Here is a 20,465-nt window from a genome sequence, read left to right as displayed (position 1 = left end):
CCGCGGTGACGTCAGCGCCGGCTCGCCAGCGCTCCGGCTGAAACGCTGCTCTCGGAGGCTCCCACCCCCTCACGAGTCTGGACACCTGGTAGGTTCTACCTCCTCGACGTTCAGAGAACTTCTTTCATCCCAACAATAACTGCAACTACCATCTACCGAACACTCTCTCTAGGCCAGGTGTTCACATGCACTTACAGGCGAGCCTTCCTTCCTTTTTTTTTGCCGGGGGGGGGGGTATAATTGACATATACCATTATATTTCAGATGTAAAACCTCATGATTAGATATTTGCGTACATTGTGAAATGATCACACTAAGTCTAGTCGACGTGGCTCACTATACAGTAACCAAAACCAATTCATTTTTCCCCCTTGGGATGAAAACTTTTAAGATCTACTCTCTCGGCAACTTTCAAATAGGCAATGCAGTATTATGAACTGTAGTCACCATGCTGTACATTACACGCCCATGATTTACTTATTTTATAACTGAAGTTTGTACTTTTTGACCCCTTTCGCTCATTTCACCCATCCACGTGGAATCCTTTTTACAACCTTTAGAGCGAGTACTGTCATCTTCATTTTATTGAGTAGACAGGTGTTGTGCAAGGCCTGGGACTTTGGAGTCAAAGCCAGGTCAGCCTGGCTCCCCAAGCCTTCTCTTTCTATTATTCTCTGTCCCTGTGCTCTGGCTGCCTGCCACTCCCAACGGCTGACACTGACACTGACACTGAGGGAAAGCTGCCGGGTGCCTTTGTCATCTTTATCACTCACCCCAACCTCCTCATCCTTGTAAGCTGAGCATCTTCCCCTGGGATGCCCAGCACTGGGGCTCAGAGAGTATGTTGACTTAGAAGTCAGGTTGTAAGTCAAGTAGAAGGCCCTCATCATTTCTCACTGTTTCCTACCATCCTGATTGGTCTCTAATGCCTCTGGCTCTCCACAGTCCTCACTCCCTCTCTAGCCCCTCTACCAGCCACCCCTGCCTGCTTTCTATTCTTCTTTCTTCAAGTTGAGGCAGCTCTGCCCACCTGAGGCCTGGCATGGAGCCTCTCCCTAACTGGAGTCCCCACCCCATCAATCCTGTCCTGGTTCGTTCATACTCATCCTTCTCTGACTTTTCCTCAGAAAGCCTGACTTGACCCCCCATCAGACAAAAGTAGGTCTCCCTTCTCTTTCAAAGCAGGATGCCCCCTTGTTTTCTTCCATAGCGCTTATCATGAATTGTTATTATATACTTTTTAAAAAGTTTATTTATTTATTTTGAGAGAGAGAGAGTGGGGGAGAGACAGAGAGAGACAGAGAGAGAATCTCAAGCAGTCTCCTCACTTCCAGAAAGAACTTACCACGGGACTTGATCTCATGACTGTGACATCACGACTTGAGCTGAAATTGAGTCAGTCACTTAACCAGCTAAGCTACCCAGGCACCTCTTATTATATACTTACCAGTGAGCTTCTTTTTTTTATTTTTTTTTTAATTTTTTTTTTCAACATTTATTTATTTTTTGGGACAGAGAGAGACAGAGCATGAACGGGGGAGGGGCAGAGAGAGAGGGAGACACAGAATCGGAAACAGGCTCCAGGCTCTGAGCCATCAGCCCAGAGCCCGACGCGGGGCTCGAACTCCCGGACCGCGAGATCGTGACCTGGCTGAAGTCGGACGCTTAACCGACTGCGCCACCCAGGCGCCCCGAGCTTCTTTTTTTTAAAAAAAAAACCTGTTTGCTCTGCCTCAGTGTAATCTTCACGAGCTACTGAAGAAGATGATATCTGTTTTGTTCATTGTTGGATATTTAGCACCTCAGATATCGAAGGGGCTCAAAAATGGCTGTCGAGTGAATGAATGAAGGAGACTGGGTTCAAAGGCTGTCTGTCAAGATGCTGTTGTTTTGAAGGATCAGTGCTCCCTAGTAGAATTCCCCCAGACCACATTACTCTTTGCAATTTACCAGCTTCTTTCCATTCCTTTTTTCCTTTCCAAATGGAAGGGGATATCATTCTTTTTTTTTTTTTTTAAGACTTTATTAAGTAATCTCTACATCCAACACAGGGCTTGAACCCACAACCCTGGGATCAAGAGTCACCTGCTCTACCAACTGAACCAGCCAGGCACCCCAAGGGCATAGCATTCTATTGTTACTTTTACATTGTGGTACCAGAAGTCAGAAATAACCCTCTGCCATTTTCTGGTCTGAAAGGAACAGCTTTCTAACTGATTTGGTTAAAAAAAAAAAAAAGAAAGAAAAAAACAAACAACAAAAAAACCCGAACAGCCTTCCATTACACCAAAGTCTAACATCCAATAAATACCCTAGGGGCTTTAGCATCTTGCTAAAATAATGTCCATGTCCCAATCTTCATCTCTACTCTCCATCAGAACGTTCAGTTAATTGCTTTAAATAACTAGAAATTACCTATATGTAATGTGCAGGAACTGTAGAAATTCCTCACTTAGTATTTGTTGGACAAATCTGGTGTGCCCACGTATTGTTTTAGACACTTTCAGACAAAAGAGAAAAGATGTGGATCCTTCCCACAAAGAATTTGTCATTTCCCGAAAAATTAGAATAAAGTAAAATAGTTTTGGCCCTAGAAGAATATAACATTGAACAGAGTCCTTTTTTAGGCTTTGCTTCAGCATCCTACAGAGCTTCAGGATCATGACCACAAAGATGATTATCGTTGGCTAATGCTGTGAAAAATGGGGCTGATTTAGAAAGTGCCAAACTGTTCACAGCAGGTTCCAGCTTGAACTCTTTCCATAGCCCTGCACTGTCCTTAGGCAAGAGAGGTGCTAGGAACATATTCAGTCACATAGCCAGGAAGTGAGAGCACCAGAATCTGAACCCCGGCTCTAGAGCCATGTGCTTTCAGAGCGATGCCACCCCGCTGTCCCTCAACTGTCATCACACTGTGTTACAACTACTGATGTCATTCATTGCCACCTCTTGACTATGGGCTTCTTGAGGGCAGGGACTGATTTTGTTCAGTAACTGGGACATTGTGTGAACTCGGGAACAAATAAATGATTTCATTGGGGCACAGAATGAAAAAAAATGAGTAATACCTGCTCCTTTATTTCAAGGGGCCCACAATTCTTTTTCTCCTTTTTTCCTTTCTTCCTTCACAAAATGGCTGCAGGACCTTTAATTTAAATTAATTAATTAGTTAATAGGAGGAAATAAAATTTGATGACATGTGTAATCAAATTCACATAAAATGTGAGATTCCTGCAGGGCCTTTTAAACAACGTGAGAAATAGGTATTCTCATTCTGACTTTACATGCAAGAAAAATCCGGCCCAGAGAAGGTAACTAACATGGCCAGGGTCATAGCTGGGAATTGGTACATCCAGGGTTCAGACCTTTAGTGGCTTAGCTCCAGACTCATGCTTTTAACCTTTGTAATTATCTATGTCCCCAGTAGCCTCACTGGGCAGAAGAGATGCATAAACTGATACAGAACAGGAGATAGGTACAGACAGAAGCTTGGGCAGGAGCTGGTGGGGGCAGGGAGGGGGGGGGAGGGACCCAGCAAGCAGACAGCAGGTGGGAGAAAGCACAATGCCATGTGGCTGGCCCTCCTGAGGGTGGGAGGGGTGGGGATAGATTTTAATGCAGGCGGGACTCTAGATCAGCCCCACAGGGAGCTCCGGGCTCATTCACAACCACCTCTTCTTCCCTGCTGGGTAAAAGGGGCTGTGGCTGGTTTCCTGGTGGGGAAGTTTCCTGGTGTGTGTGTGTGTGTTTGTGTATGTGTGTGTGTGTGTGTGTGTGTGTGTGTGTAGGGGGGTTGGGGGAGGGGCATGTTGGATGACATCAGAGGCACCAGAGCAGCCCTCATCTGCCTGTCATCTTTTTTCCTGCCCCAGCCCTCCACTTGCCATCTGCCTAGTTCTGTGAGAGGCTCTGTGAATCACAAGATCCTGTGAGTCACTCATTCGTTCTCTGAGGAATAAATAACGTCAAGTCTCACAAAAGCACAGAACAGTCGGGTTTCTATGAGGTGTCACACAAAGATTGAGCACGGGTTCTGCTTCCCTTTATGAGCTGACACTCCTGTCAGGAGAGGCATGTCGCCAAGGTCTCGGCTTGAGCTTTTGGGCCATCAACCCAGAGTCCTGGCCGCGTTAGGTTCATCTGCATTTGATGTTGAGACTGCCAGACTCAGCAAGAGCAAAAGCGTCCCTGGAGATCACGATTTTCCCCAAACGGAGAAAACCTGAAATGTGAAGATGAGTGCACATTGATTTGGTTGTGTCTCCAGTCTTCCTTGAGACTGGCTCATCCTTTCTTTCACTCACAAATGCTGCTAACAGACATCCTGCAAGTAAATGTAGTGCTTGAATATTCCAGAACTGCTTTCCATAGCCTATGACATGCAAAGCCGTTTGAGTGCAAAAAGCCAGAATGCTCCTGGTATAGCAGAGAGACTATGTGGTCGAGCAGAAGCCAGTAATACTTTGTGGCAGTTATATGTGTGTGTGTGTGTGTGTGTGTGTGTGTGTGTGTGTGTGTGTGTGTATGTATACGTATATATATATATATATTTTTTTTTCAAGTTTATTTTTGAGAGAGAGAGAGACAGAGTGTGTGGGGGTGGGGAGGCAGAGAGAGAGGGAGACACAGAATCTGAAACAGGCTCCAGGCTCTGAGCTGTCAGCACAGAGCCTGATGCAGGGCTCGAACTCTACACGGTGAGATCATGACCTGGGCTGAAGTCCGACACTCAACCGACTGAGCCACCCAGGTGCCCCCTTTGTGGCAGATATTTTGATCTCATTCCAAGAGTGTGTTGTCATCTCTGTGTCCTGTGTCTTCCCCAAGCCTCTCCCTAGGGCATCCTCCCACCTGGCTAGAGTCAGGGTGGGAGAAAAGCAATCTGATTTTATGGTGAAAAGTATTCACAACAGGGTGTTAATCCAAACACAGATTATCTCCTTGCAGGGCATGATTCTGTTCTAGAAGAGAGGCTTGAAAATCTAATTGATAAAGGTTGGGTAAGACTTACTTACAAAATAGGCTTTATTTTTTTAGAGTAGTTGTAGATTCATAGTAAAATTGAGTAGAAGGTACAGAGATTTTCTATATCCCCCTTGCCCCAAGTCATGCATAGCGTGCACCCCCCCCTCTATTATTTGCCTCTATTGTAAGATGTAAGATCCCTGAAGACAGGGACTGTCTTTCTCACCTTCACGTTTATGGCTGGACAGCCATCTTGAGATATTAATTTATGTTTTGTACTCATTCAGCAGCCTCAACAAATAGTAGGTATTCTCCCTTCCTTGTTCCAAGAAAGTCACCAAGGAGGGGGGGGCTTACCTTCAGGATTGTTCATGTCTTTTGTGTTACAGAAATAAAAGGAGAGTTCATAAATAAAGCATGAAACAGACATCCAGAATATTATCAGTATATAGAATTTTGTTGTAGAGAAAACCCCAGCCGAGGGAGGAAGAAGTGGATGGATCTAGAGGGAAGATTTTTGAGCTTTCTGAGAGATTGGCAGAGGAGCAGAGGTGTGCAGGTCCTGGAGTCGTGGAGACAGCATTTCACTTCCTCCCACAGCTCCGCTCTGTGGAAGGACCTCATGGCAAGAGAGCTGCTGGATGTCCTAAGGCAGGAGGCTCACTAAGCATGTAGCTTCCCAATCTGGGGCCCAGACCACTGCTTTCAAGGCACCATGAGGATTTCGACACTGAACGTTTTGACGGTGGCCAGAGGGGATCGGAGAGCCTTCTAAAATGCTCTGGACTGTGCCAGATCCCCAGATCCCCTCTCCCGACCCCAGGAGAAGAATTACCTCCTCATCCTGTACTGACCAATTTCACGAAATTGAATATCCTGAGTGGATGAGGGCTTGGGACAAACCTAACTTTATTTGAGACACAAAGAAACATGGCTTTTTTTTGAACCTTGGTGAATGCCTGCAACCTGTCCTTGGTCCTGGCAAAAGGAGGCACATGGAATATTTGGTGAGTAGAGGCATGCAGGAAGCATCTTAAAAAGTATCTGTGGTATTTTAATAATACCATGGAAACAGTGTTTGTTTACCTGCCTTGAATAAAGGTTTTTCAGGGCTATTTCCTGAGCATTTAAAGCACATTCAAATGAGTTGCCTTGGAACAAAGATTCAAAAGACTTTTGTGTCTGAAAGTTAGCAACAAGTTGAATTTATAACTTAATCGGTCTCGACTTGTTGGTTGCCTAAGCAACCAAGGCTGTCTACTTTACACTTTGACTCTGGAAAGATTGGCATCTCCAGTCAGAACTTGTATCAGCAAACTGCACCTCATATGATAAAGCTTGTAAGACAAAAACCCCAAATCCTACTGTGCATATTGGCATCCGTTTCACAAGGTTGCCTTGTGCCTACAATGCCTGGTCCTTGCTCAGAACGAAAGGTGCTAAGCTGTTCTTTTTTCCACTCTCAATCACTTCTGGTCCTTCATCCGGGGATTACTCGAATGAATCAAATCTGGAAAGAATCCAAAAATGTTTCTTTGATCATTTGTTTCTGCTCATTCCCCTCTTCGGTCTTCAGAGACTTCTTTCCAGGCTGCTGTAAGAGTCTGCAGACTTGGTAGAATTTTTTTGCCCTTCTAAGTATTGTAAAAGTATCTGAAATGCAGATAACAAATGGAAAAAGTAGGAACAAGCTAAACACTAAGACAGAGCCTTCAGGCAAATCTCAAAGGTGAGATATGCCATGGGTCCTCTGTCCTGGATTCTCAGCACATCATCACCATAAAGACAGAGGCTGCTATAGAGGAGAAGAAATGGAAGGGACCCAAGCATGTGTGCAATGTGGTCCTGGATTAAAGCCTAGGGTGTACAGTTTTTAACACCTACAAGATATATTTTGGGAATGATTATGGAGATTGGAATATGGCTTGGGTCATAAATGATATTAAAACTCATTAAGATGATGAATATTGTGCTGTGTTAGGCCTGCTAAGTATTTATTTGGGTTATGTCAGATGTCCTCATTTTTTTGAGTTGCATACTGAAGTATTTAGGGGCGAAACATCATGATATCTGTAATTTAAAGTGAATTACTTTTTGAAAAAACCTATTTTTTTCAAGTAAAATACTTCAGCGTAAGTAATATGAGTGTAATGGAATAAAATCTGGGTGTCTTAGTTGATTGAGTGTCTGACTTCGGCTCAGGTCATGATCTCACGGTTTGTGGGTGCGAGCCCCGCGTTGGGCTCTGTGTTGACAGCACAGAGACTGCTTTGGATCCTCTGTCTCCCTGTTTTTCTGCCCCTCCCCCCTTGCACCCTCTCTCTCTCTTTCAAAAATAAAAAAAACATTAAAAAAAGTATAAAATCTGGAAGAACTGAACTGATCTGGAAGATCTCACATTAGATTTTTAATTTTTTTTTTTAATGTTTATTTATTTTTGAGAGAGACGGAGTGTGAGTAGGGGAGGGGCAGAGAGAGGGAGACAGAATCCAAAGCAGGCTCCAGGCTCTGAGCCTGGAGCGGGGCTCGAACCCACGAACTATGTGACCATGTCCTGAGTTGAAGTCAGTCGCTCAACCAACTGAGCCACCCAGACGCCCCTCACATTAGATCTTTATTACTTGACCCAGTAAGTTGAAAGTCTGCTTTGTTGCAAGTACCTGGGTAGGGAGACAGTACACGTATACTTGGTTAGGGAAAGTACAAGGCAGCTGGGGCATGATTTGCCATTTAGTAACTGTGTGATGTTGGCCAAGGTACGTTATTGCCCTGTGCCTCAGTTTTCCCAAGTGTAATATAGGTATAATACTATATTAGTAAACCTACTACATAGAGTAAATTGTGAGGTTAAATGAGTTAGATACATACAAGCCCATTAAAACAGTTACTAGCACAAAGTAATTGCTAAAGAAGTGTTAGCTATTATTATTACCATTATCGTTTTTGCTCCTGAGGAGCATGACCCTAGAAGATGCTGGGTTGGGGGGCGCCTGGGTGGCGCAGTCGGTTAAGCGTCCGACTTCAGCCAGGTCACGATCTCGCGGTCCGTGAGTTCGAGCCCCGCGTCAGGCTCTGGGCTGACGGCTCAGAGCTTGGAGCCTGTTTCCGATTCTGTGTCTCCCTCTCTCTCTGCCCCTCCCCCGTTCATGCTCTGTCTCTCTCTGTCCCAAAAATAAATAAACGTTGAAAAAAAAAAATTAAAAAAAAAAAAGAAGATGCTGGGTTGGCATAAACTGCTACAATCAGCACGGTTTCTAGGGTTTTCTGGTATACTGTTCATAGCCACGGGAGCTCAGATTCCTGGGGACCCATCTTTTGAGTTCTTCCTTTCACCACACCAAGAAAAGCCTCAACAAATGTTTTGAGGTTGGTGAACCGTGGTGAGGCCTAATAGCATTTTTTCTCATTCTAGGCGAACTTTAAAATCATGAGCCATACCTTTTCCAATTCAGGACTGCCAGGCCAGTAGACTTTGTCTCTCTGTTACAGATATCTGACTGCGACGATTTCCATACACTCCAATAAAAAAGGACATCACAGTGCATTTCCACAATACAGTGACCTGAATTTGCTGGGAGAGCCTGTACTTCACCAGGTAAGGCTTTAACTCCCTTAGCAACCAAATCACCATCGTGCTGCAGTATATAACAGTCTCTGTAGTGGCCTGGCCTACTTGGGGCACAAGGACACAGAAGCACGTGGGTCCCCAGACAGCATAACCATATGTGCATCCATCCCACAATTCATGGCTCAAGGCCGCTGCTCATAATGTTACCTGGGCGAGTAGTTCTCGATCAGGAATATTAAAACAGCTGGTATTTCCCCATAGCTAGTTTCTGTACCTACCGGAGCTTTCTATAATTTAAAATACAGCATTAACTTTTCATATTAAGCATTGAGAGAAACAAACTGGATACCCTCAGCAGTAATTATGGATATATAGAATGAAAAAAATCATTGCTAGTATTATACCATATATACTTATGGTGTTGAAAACAGTCTTTGTTTCTATTTTCAAACATGATGATTTATGATCTTTATATCAGGCTCCATTTTACAGCCTTAATACATACATACTGCATTATAGAAAGTGAAAGAATCTTGAATCTGGAAATAAGATGTCCCTCTCCTTCAGATTTCTGAAGACAGCACTCATTTCTTTTACCCTTCCTTGAGAAGGAGCTCATGTGATTCATAGTAATGTAGGATTTTTTAAAAACAATACCTAGGAGGTTTGAGCTGTGCATAAATAATTTAAAACAGACATCATTGGGATACTGAGCTTATATTCACATAAAAATCTATCTAGTTCTCTTCAATTTTATGAAAGTCAAAAGCAAAGTCTCCCTGAACAGAGAGACATAGATAACTATAGCACCATGGACTTGGATAGATGAAAAATGTCAGTGGGGGAATATCAAATCACGAAAGGCACAGTGAGAGTTGATGAGGCCCTCATTTTCCATCATTTAGAGAAATCACTTCTGTCTTCTTGAACACCTCATTTTCACTCATCCACTTGCATAGTCTTGGTTGTGAAACAGACATGTATATTATATTTTTGTTTCTTATTATTGGTGGAGGTTTTCTTTTTCTTCTCTTTCTTGTCACTAGGGACAATTTGAAAAACAGGCCATTGGATAGATAAAGCCTGTGGATTGAGACAAAAAATGAGTTCTAGTGTTGGCTCTGGGTAACCTGTCTACATTTCTGTTACAGGGCAAAATATTCCACCTTCCTGGGCCTCAGTGTCATATCTTAGACAGGAGAGCGGTAGACTAGATTAACTTTGAAGTTTCACTTTTGGCTGCAAAACTCTAGGATTTTAATCTCGTTTCAGCAATGATAACTAAGTAGCAACATGGCAGCTATAGGAGGTTATTACATATTCTGTAACACCAAATTCATAAGGCGGAAATGTAATTGAAGTTCCTTCGAGAATAGGCAGCCCATGGGACAGTACTGTTGGAGGTATAATGTTACTTCCCACTCTTTTCTCTTTTTTATTTTTTAAAAGTTGATCTAATTTAATTTTTTTTAATTCACATCCAAGTTAGTTAGCATATAGTGCAACAGTGATTTCAGGGGTAGATTCCTTAATGCCCCTTACCCACTTAGCCCATCCCCCCTCCCACAACCTCTCCAGTATTCTCCATATTTAAGAGTCTCTTATGTTTCGTCCTCCTCCCTGTTTTTATATTATTTTTGCTTCCCTTCTCTATGTTCGTATGTTTTGTATCTTAAATTCCTCATATGAGTGAAGTCCTATGATATTTGTCCTTCTCTGACTAATTTTGCTTAGCATAACACCCTCTAGTTCCATGGCAAATGGCAAGATTTCATTCTTTTTGATTGCTGCGTAATACTCCATTGTATATATACCACATCTTCTTTATCCATTCATCCATCGATGGACATTTGGGCTCTTTCCATACTTTGGCTATTGTTGATAGTGCTGCTATAAACATTGGGGTGCATGTGTCCCTTCAAAACAGCATACTTGTATCCCTTAGATAAATACCTAGTAGTGCAACTACTGGGTCTTAGGGTAGTTCTATTTTTAATTTTTTGAGGCACCTCCATACTGTTTTCTAGAGTGGCTGCACCAGTTTGCATTTTCACCAGCAGTGCAAAAAGTTTCCTCACCCTGTGCATCCTCACCAGCATCTGTTGTGGCTTGAGTTGTGAAGGCCACCTGTCACACTCTGACAGGTGTGAGGTGGTATCTCATTGTGGTTTTGATTTGTATTTCCCTGATAATGAGTGATGTTGAGCATTTTTTCACATGTCGGTTGGCCATCTTGTTGTCTTCTTTGGAGAAGTCTTTTGTCCATTTCTTCACTGGATTATTTGTTTTTTGGGTGTTGAACTTGATAAGTTCTTTATGGATTTTGGATACTAACCCTTTATCTGATATGTCATTTGCAAATATCTTCTCCCATTCTGTCAGTTGCCTTTCAGTTTTGCTGATTGTTTCCTTAGCTGTGCAGAAGCTTTTATCTTGATGAGGTCCCAATAGTTCATTTTTGCTTTTGTTTCCCTTGCCTCTGGAGAGGTGTTGAGTAAGAAGTTGCTGAGGCCAACATCAAAGAGGTTTGTGCCTGCTTTCTTCTCAAGGATTCTGATGGCTTCCTGTCTTACATTTAGGTCTTTCATCCATTTTGAGTTTATTTTTGTATATGCTATAAGAAAGTGGTCCAGGTTCATTCTTCTGCATGTCGCTGTCCAGTTTTCCTAGCACCACTTGCTGAAGAGACTGTCTTTATTCCATTGGATAGTCTTTCCTGCTCTGTCAAGATTAGTTGGCCATACGTTTATGGGCCCATTTCTGGGTTCTCTATTCTGTTCCATTGATCTGAGGGTCTGTTTTTGTGCCAGTACCATACTATCTTGATGATTACAGCTTTGTAATACGGCTTGAAGTCCGTGTTATTTCCCGCTCTTAATGTTTCCTTTCATTGGAAGGGATAGCCATCATGTGACACTCCTGGCATCTCTCTGCACTATCAGTCACTCTTCCCTTGGGGAGATGCAGTGACTTGTCTAGCTAGTGGGTTTAGAAGGAGAATCTGGGTAGAGTAGCCAGCCCTCCCCTCTGCAGTCCTCTTGGGAGCTGGTGAACCTACAGAAAAGGTGTATCCTGCTCTATTCCTTCATGCCAAAGGTTTAAAGGGCCAGGGCCCTGCCCTGGGAGGTCTGAGGTCATCCATGGGTCAGTCTGTCTAATTCGGGGAGTTAGTATTAGGAAAACATTTGGCTCTTAAATCCAAACCACACATTCCGCAATATCAGGTTTCTTAGCAGTAAACATGATATTTCGATTTTCTTGTGTCTTTTTTTTTTTTTTTTTGGTCTGTTTCTCAAGTAGTTCAGAAATTAGATGAGGTACTATTTTGGGGGTTCCCTGAAGTCACAACGAGCAGTACTAGATTGTAATAACAAATGATGTTGGCTATGAACTTTACATCTAGATTCATATAGGTCTTCTCCCAGCCTCGATTGTCTCTGGTAAGGCCTCGACAACATCGTTGCAAATTCTGGCCTTCAGAATGCCAGAGATTATTATCTTCATTAGCAATTACACAGCTGCATGGTCCTTGTGGTTCTAAAATGGAAGCCAAATATTGAAGCCACCACCATGTGCCTAAAATATATTACATCCAACTTATTACAGAGCAGAGTCAAGATGGAAAGAAAGAGGTTCTTATTACATGATTGAGGATGTTGGGTGAAATTCGAATAACCAGTCTACCCTTATTATAATTTGTTTTCCCCATAAATCCAGAAAGAAGGAGTTGAAGTCACAGGAGCTATGGATTTTAATAAATATTTGAGGGCCTAGTAAAGTACCCAGACTTCTGTAGGTCACAGGGGACACAGCTGTGAACTGAGCAGAACAAACATCCATATGCTCAAGGAGTTCATATTTTAGTGGGAGGAGGCACACCATAACCAAAATAAATAAGTAAATTATGTAAATAAATACATCAGTATAATAGTACAATGTAGTGGCCCAGTGTCTGAAATCAAACAGCCTGGGGTCAAGGGTCCATCACTTACAAACTGTATGACCTCTGGGAAAGTTCTTAACCTCTCTGTGCCTCAGTTTCCTCATCAGCAAAATGGGGTTAATAAAACTTGAAAAAAAGCAAGACAGGAAAGCAGAAGAGAGCAGGTGAGGGAACCATGCAGTGGCATGGCCTCAGTGGATACAGCCTGGCCCATGGGGAGCTCCGGAGGGGGAGCTGCACGTACAGAGTGTGTCCCCCACTTTGGGACAAGTGGGCTGGACTTTGGTGTCCTTGTGTCAGTGAGTCATTGGCAGCGGGCTGCCAGGTGAGGTGGTGCTTCGTCCCTTTGGGCTGTTCTACCAAAACCACCGACTGGGTAGCTTGTAAACAATAGAAACTTGTCATAGTTCTGGAGGCTAGAAGTCCAAGATCAGGGTGCCAGCGTGGTCAGGTGAGGGCCCTCTTCTGGGACGCAGACTCCTCATTGTATCTTCACATGGTGAAAGGGGGCAGGGAAGTCTGTGCGTTCTCTTCTAAAGCGCTAATCCTATTCATGATGCCTCCACCCTCATGACCTAATTCCCTCCCAAGGGCCCCACTTACTAATGCCATTGCACTGAAGGTTAGGATTTCAACATATGAATTTGGCAGGGACATAAACATTCAAACCATAGTAGGTGGCTCCCATTGGCCAAGGGCAGTTCCCAGGACAACGAGCTGCCATGAGCTATTCAAAGCAGCTGGAAGGTGGTGCACCAGCCTAGGGAAGGGCATCTAGGCAGGACTCAGAAATGTCACTACAGGAGGGTAATAGGAGATGAAATCACCTTTTCTAGGGGACTTGAAGGTCTTTTGTATCGCAGTTCTCAAAGATTGGAACCTGAATGCAGTAAGAGTCCCTCTGTGTCCACTCCAGGAACCAAATCCAGGCATTGTGAAGCTACATACAGTCTTCTCACTTCTATTTTCTTTAGAAGTTTATTTATTTATGTCATGTCCACCCCCAACGTGGGGCTCGAACTCACACGCTGAGACGAAGAGTCAAATGTTCTTCTGACTGAGCCATCCAGGTGCCCCTCTTTTCCCTCTTTTCACTTCTATCCTTATGCTTCTGAAAAACTTCACAGTGAAGGCAGCGTGGTGCTTCTACAGATTTTTGGTTCTGACTTTTGATAGGCCCTTGATACTGCTTTAGAAAATCATGCCGTAACTCCTTGGTTCACCCTGGCTGTGGGTTCAGGACTAGTATGGGCTAATGAGAGGACGAGAGATTCCCCATCAGGTGGAGGCTCTCACTTGCACGAGCCTTTTCTCCAGATGGGGTGCCGAGTGCAAACACCAGCACTCCAGGAGGCCTTGGAAATGATCCTCTCCTTTTTCAGATAAGCCAGGGAGAGGATGTAGGAGTCAGCCTGAGACCCCTCCCTGCTTCATGGGCTTTTCTGGGAGGAGCAGAAGCCTGTGGTGGGACCCTGTTTCCAGGCAGACGCCGAGAACTTCTTCGGAGATAAGCTATCTCAGTCCTCTGTTGGAGGGAATCCTAATGCTGCTGACTTCTCATAGGTAGAGCGGTGAGCTGAGGACACCCCAGACCTAAGAAAATCTCCTTGAAGCCCTCTTTGGAAGAAAAGTGAATCAGATGGTTAAATTATGTGTTGGAGGGGTCTTCTAGGAGGATTTCTACAGACTAGTTATGGGCTTGCAAAAGAATCACTGTCTACCGAGTCTCAGTGGAAGATTCAAGACCACCTGGTCCCTGGTTCAAAGCAGAGCACGAGACTTATGCTGAAGATCTCTCCCTGAGTTGACCCTTCTAGATAATAATGGGCAAATAAATAAATAGGCTTGTAGATTCCTTTCTGTATGCTAAGCACTTTTCTAAACACACCACTTCAGATGTGGTAACTTATTTAATCCTCCTAACGGCCACACTAAGTATTGTTATTACGCTTCATTTTACCGGTAAGGAAACTAAGGCACTGAAAAGTTAGGTAACTCACTTGAGGTTGCCCAGCTTGTAAGTTGTGGGGCCAAAGTAGAATCTATTCAGGCTCTCTCTGTGATCTGTGTTCTGCACCTCGACAGCATCCTGCCTTCCAAACTACTCCCTGCACCTGCTGTATGGAATTCTGTTCACCTGGCTTTCCCCAAATCCCATGGTTGGGTGGAGTGGAGACAGGGCCTGACTTAGACATCTGCTGTTCCAGGCAGGCTAATAATTTGCTTCTCCAAATTCTTCTTCTTTTTCTTCTCTTTCTTTGAAGGCGACCTGAATTTAATTTTTCAATTTTTTAAAAATACTGAAACACAAATATGGCTCAAAAATTCATACTGTATGCAAAGGTATACCTTGAGAACTCTGGTTCCCATCACTGTCCTTGTCCACCACATTCTTGTCACCCTACCCCCACCCCATAGGTCACTCCTTCTGTTAGTTTCTTGTAACCTTTCAATGCTTTGAATGTACGAGCAAATCCAAGTGTGTGTAATTATTTTCCTCTTTGTCTCATATAAAGTGAGCACACCGTTCTGCCATTGAATTCTATGCCACATTTTATTTACCCAGGCCCCCATAGATAAATGCTATGGTTGTTTCTAATTTTTGTGTATGCTGCAATGAATACATCAATAGCAGAATTTTGCACATGTGTAGGTATATACAAGTTCATATAGTTGGTAAATGGTGAGGGCAAAATTCTCAGCAGTGGGATTGTTGGCCTAAAGAGTAAGTGCATTTATTACTTTATTTTATTTTATTATTTTTTAAGTGTATTTATTTTGAGAAAGAGAGAGGGAGTGCAGGGGAGGGGCGGGGGTGGGGTGGGGAGAGAGAATCCCAAGCAGACTCTGCACTATCAGCACAGAGCCCAACTCAGAGCTCAAACCCACGAACCATGTGATCATGACCTGAGCTGAAATCAAGAGTCGGATGCTCAACTGACTAAGCCACCCAGGCACTCCACATTTATAATTTTAAGAGCTGTTGTAGATTTCTCTCCAAACCTATATTCTATAAATGGTTCCAGGTTTATTTCTAGGGAAGCCTAACCCACAGTAGGCAAAGGCAGCTAAGAAGTGTCGTAAGAGGCATCCCACTGCCTCACTCCATGATTCCGGTCTGGTTCCAAACTGGAATATTCCACCCACCAAGCAATAGCCCTGCAGGGAGACAGCTTCACATCCGTAGAAGGCGGCACAGTTATCCTGGATTGTAATTGGAGCTAGAGCTTTGGGTGTCTTACATGCTACCCTGAGCCGCTTATCAGACTACTTACTGCTTCCAGCCACACAGTATTTGTCCCTGAGAGGAGCTGTGCTGGCTTTGTACAATGTCGGCTTAGCTAAATTGGACCTGCAATTTCCAGATACCCAGATACAGGAATACCTTGTATGGCTCAGAGTCACTACCCAGTTGCCACAAGGGACATTTGTATGATATTTGAGAGCCAGAAGTGAAGCAGCAGCCGTTACATTTTGGAAATCAGTGGAAGTCGGTAGGGACAGCTGCAGAGGCCCCACCGGGTTCCATTTTGTTCATGCTTTTCCTGCTCTGACTCCAGCTCTTCTTCCCGACTGTTGGCCCTACTGACCAGCAGTGACTCCAGATGCACCATGAGATGCTTTGCTGTGAGCTCACAGAGGTGGAAGCCACAAAGAGCCAACAGCCTTCCAGATGCTTCTACACCAGCCTCCTTCGTGGCTCCTCTCCAGCGGTTGGATGCACCAAGCATCAACAAGCTCTGACTTGTCCACCAGCCACAGGGCCGGTGAGGACTTTTCTGTGATACTTTTGGAAACTTTTCTTCCTCAACTCCTCCCCAAATTGTGTGAGGTCTAACACTATAATAACTAATCTATCCTACAATACACATAGTGGTCTTGCTTCCCTGATTGAACTTTACTGGAGGGAAATCTAATTATCTTCATCTTATTACATTTCCAGGAACATTTTATCATTCTTTATATATGGCCATACCAGACATCTTTCTGGATCGTTGTCCTTGAATATAATCAATATATAGCAGTATGATCAGTGTGACATTGAATACAATGTCCTTGAATATCTGGTAGGGGAGGCACAAAAGAACTCTTTCCAGGAGAACCTTAATGAGTCAATCTAAAGATCCTTGTCGGTGAGGGACGCCTGGGTGGCTCAGTGGTTTGAGCGTCCAACTCTTGGTTTCAGCTGGGGTCATGATCTCACGGTTCGTGAATTTGAGTCCCGAGTTGGGCTCTGCGCTGACAGCATGGAACGTGCTTGTGCACTCTCTCTCTCTCTCTCACTCAAAAATAAATAAATCAAATAAATAAATAAATAAATACTAAAAAAAGGATCCTTGTTAGGGAGACAAACAGTACCTGGGGGCTGGAGACACAGTGGAAAGACCAACTATTTCCCCTCATATCTTGCAAAGAGCCAAAAATCTCCTTTCATCTCGAGGGCTGAACGTGTCACCTCCTGGTTTCTGCTTGTTGTTTTGGCCTGAGTATTTCCCCCTCATCATAAAGCACTATGCTGAATGGAGGCCAGCAGGACTTAACTGAGCCACAAAATTGCTAACTTTCCTCATTCATAATCTTTTGGTGTAATGGGAAGCATGTTGGCCTGAGGCACAGGGGATCTGGTCTCTGGTCCTAATTGCCAAGAGCCATCTGTGGGATTAGGGGAAAGTCGTCCAGCCTCTTTGGGCTTCAGTTTCTTTGTAATTTGTTTTATGATAGCAAAATGCTAATTGGATAGATTATAGATCTTCTGCCACATACCTGAATTCATTGCTCTTGTAAAGGCCTTTTTAGATACTTGCATTTCAATTATTTACACAGTATTCCCCCCTTATCTGCGGTTTTCGCTTTTTGTGGTTTCAGTTACCCACAGTCAACCGCAGACCGGAAGCAGATGATCTTCCTTCTGACACGTTGTCAAAAGGTCAGTAGTAGCCTAATGCTAGGTCACAATGCCTACGCCATTCGCCTTGCTTATCTCTTTACATGGGCATTTTATCATCTCACATCAGGAAGAAAGGTGAGTACAGCATGGTAAAATACTTTGAGAAAGAGAGGACATGGTCACATAACCTTGATTATGGTATATTGTGATAATTGTTCTATTTTATTATTAGTTCTTGTTAATCTCTTATTGTGATGAATTCATAAGTCAAGCTTTATTGTATGTATGTATAGGAAAAATATAGTACATATAGGGTTCGGTACTGCCTGTGGTTTCAGGCACCCACTGGGGCCTTAGAAAGTATCCCCACCAATGGGGGGGGTTGTATTATAGTTGTATGGAGTATGACACATGCATCCCAGAAGCATTATAATGTTAAACACATGGATTGACATAGGCAGCCTCACTTGATCCAAACGTCAGATGGTCTTGTGTCTTGGTTGTATCACATGGAGCTTCTCTGAGGAGAGACTACTGGGAATTCTAGAAGGTTGAAGGTGGTTTCCTCACTCTTGCATTTGTTTTTAGCAAGCAATTTGATTTTAGTATGATGCATCACCATTTTGCCATAAAAGCCCTTTGGTTTAATTACATTAACTATCTATCATAAAATAGACAAATGACTTCAAAGGCATTTCCTGCAAGGGAACCATGGATTGAAGTGAAAACAATAACACAAGTGCAAGCAGACAAACACCAAAAGTGACAAAACAGATACTCTTACTCCTAAAACAAATGCTTGGCTATCCACATTAAAAAATAAAAAATAGGGGCGCCTGGGTAGCTCAGTCGGTTAAGTGTCTGACCCTTGATTTTGGCTCAGGTCATGATCCTGGGGTCATGGGATGGGGCTCCATATTGGGCTCTGTGCTGACAGCATGGTGCCTGCTTGGATTCTCTCTCTGTATCTCTCTCTCTCTCTGTCTCTCCCCTGTCCCTCCCCTGCTTATGCTCTCTCTTGCTCTCAAAATAAATAAATAAACATAAAAAAATTTAAAAGGTAAAAATAATGCAGGTCAAATTAGATCTGAAAAAAGTCAGGCAGGGGCACCTGGGTGGCTCAGTCGGTTAAGCGTCCGACTTTGGCTCAGGTCATGGTCTCATGGTTCGTGAGTTCAAGCCCTGCATCGGGCTCTGTGCTGACAGCTCGGGAGCCTGAAGCCTGCCGGATTCTGTGTCTCCCTCTCTCTCTGCCCCTCCCCTGCTCATGCTCTGTCTCTCTCTGTCTCAAAAATAAATAAAAAACATTAAAAAAAAAAAGTCAGGCAAAAATACTCAAAATTATCAAGAAGTTTACAACTGGATTTGCATCTACTATCACTAACGAGGAATCTTTCCTTAAGGGCATCTTGTGTCCTAAAATATTAACTAGGGTAGTATGATGCCATTGTGATTAGCAAGGCATTTCAAAATGTTATTTATTTCACTTTTACATGATCTTTTTTTTTTAAATTTTTTGTTTCAACGTTTATTTATTTTTGGGACAGAGAGAGGCAGAGCATGAATGGGGGAGGGGCAGAGAGAGAGAGAGACACAGAATCGGAAACAGGCTCCAGGCTCTGAGCCATCAGCCCAGAGCCCGACGCGGGGCTCAAACTCACGGACGGCGAGATCGTGACCTGGCTGAAGTCGGACGCTTAACCGACTGCGCCACCCAGGCACCCCAACATGATCTTTTAATTTTCTTTTTTATGTGCATTCATTGTAACGCTCATTAACACTTTGGTAAGTACGCATATTGGAGGCATGTACTGAAGGCTTCTTACTGAATAGAAGGGCAGGACCAAAATGCTGGTGACCACTGCTTGGGACTGAAACTGACGTGTCCACATGTCCATCTGACATATGATGAAGTGGTGTGGGTCCTGGCCCAGCTCAGACTCTGCATTTCAGCTTTCGGGATTGTTAGACATTTATCACTCTACTTTTTATGACCTATGACATAATTACGGAAATTAAGAGAAGGATTATACTTTAGAAATTCAGTGTTTTCTTTCCATGGTCAGACCTCTCCCTCCCCCAACTTCTATGAAAAACAACACTATGTTTAGCAATCTTTCAGTGAGTTGTTTTCTTTCTCACTTTCACCCAGGTCAACATCTAAGTAAATCAACATTTCTAACCTGTTGGTTTTTTGCAACAAAGGGAAGATGTGAAGATTTTTCACATGCAGAAAAGACTTCTGTTAGGGTGTTGAATACGTGCAATATTTATTTTTAAGTCTATTTTGCAGATCTAAAGTTGGGAACAATAGGAACAACAAACTCCTTGGTTTGCTCACAGATTATTTATGGTATACATTTTATTTTATTTTATTTTATTTTATTTTATTTTATTTTTTTTATTATTATCTTTTAAATAGGCCTCACGCCCAGCACACAGCCCAATGCGGGGCTTGAACTCATGACCCCAAGATCAAGAGTTGGATGCTGAACCAACTAAGCCCCTCAGGTCCCCCAATGGCATACTATTTAAAAGTGTACTTTGTGCAGAGAATAGCCATATTTAATACTCTAAGTTATTTTTAAATTTTGTGAAAATATAGACAGAGACAGAAAGGAAACAGGATGTGAATGAGGGCTAAATTGTGCACCAGTAACAGAAAAGCCCCTAAATCTTAGTGACTCAATGCCATAAACGTTTATTTTTTACTCATACTATGTGTCTAGCGCTGCTTGGCAGGTGGGGTTCTGCTCACTGAAATCTCTCAAGGACGCTGGTAGAGGGAATAACGGTCTCCAAAGATCTCCACATCCTAGTCCCCAGAACCTGTGAATATGTTGCCTTATATGGCAAAAGGCTCTTTGCTGATGTGATGAAGTTAGGGCTCCTGAGATGGGGAGATCATCTTGGATAAGCCAGGTGGGCCCAATGTAATCACAAGCATCCTCAAAAGAGGGAGGCAAGCAGATCAAAGGCCATAGTAGGAGGAGGCTGGAGTGATGCAAGGGAGAACCACAAGTCAAGGAGTGTAGGCAGCTGCTAGACCCTATGAAAGGCACGGAGAGGATTTTCCCCTGAAGCCTCTAGAAGGAGCCAGC

The sequence above is a fragment of the Prionailurus bengalensis genome, chromosome B1 (assembly GCF_016509475.1).
Source record: "Prionailurus bengalensis isolate Pbe53 chromosome B1, Fcat_Pben_1.1_paternal_pri, whole genome shotgun sequence".
Taxonomy (NCBI): domain Eukaryota; kingdom Metazoa; phylum Chordata; class Mammalia; order Carnivora; family Felidae; genus Prionailurus; species Prionailurus bengalensis.
This window is presented reverse-complemented; position numbering follows the sequence as displayed.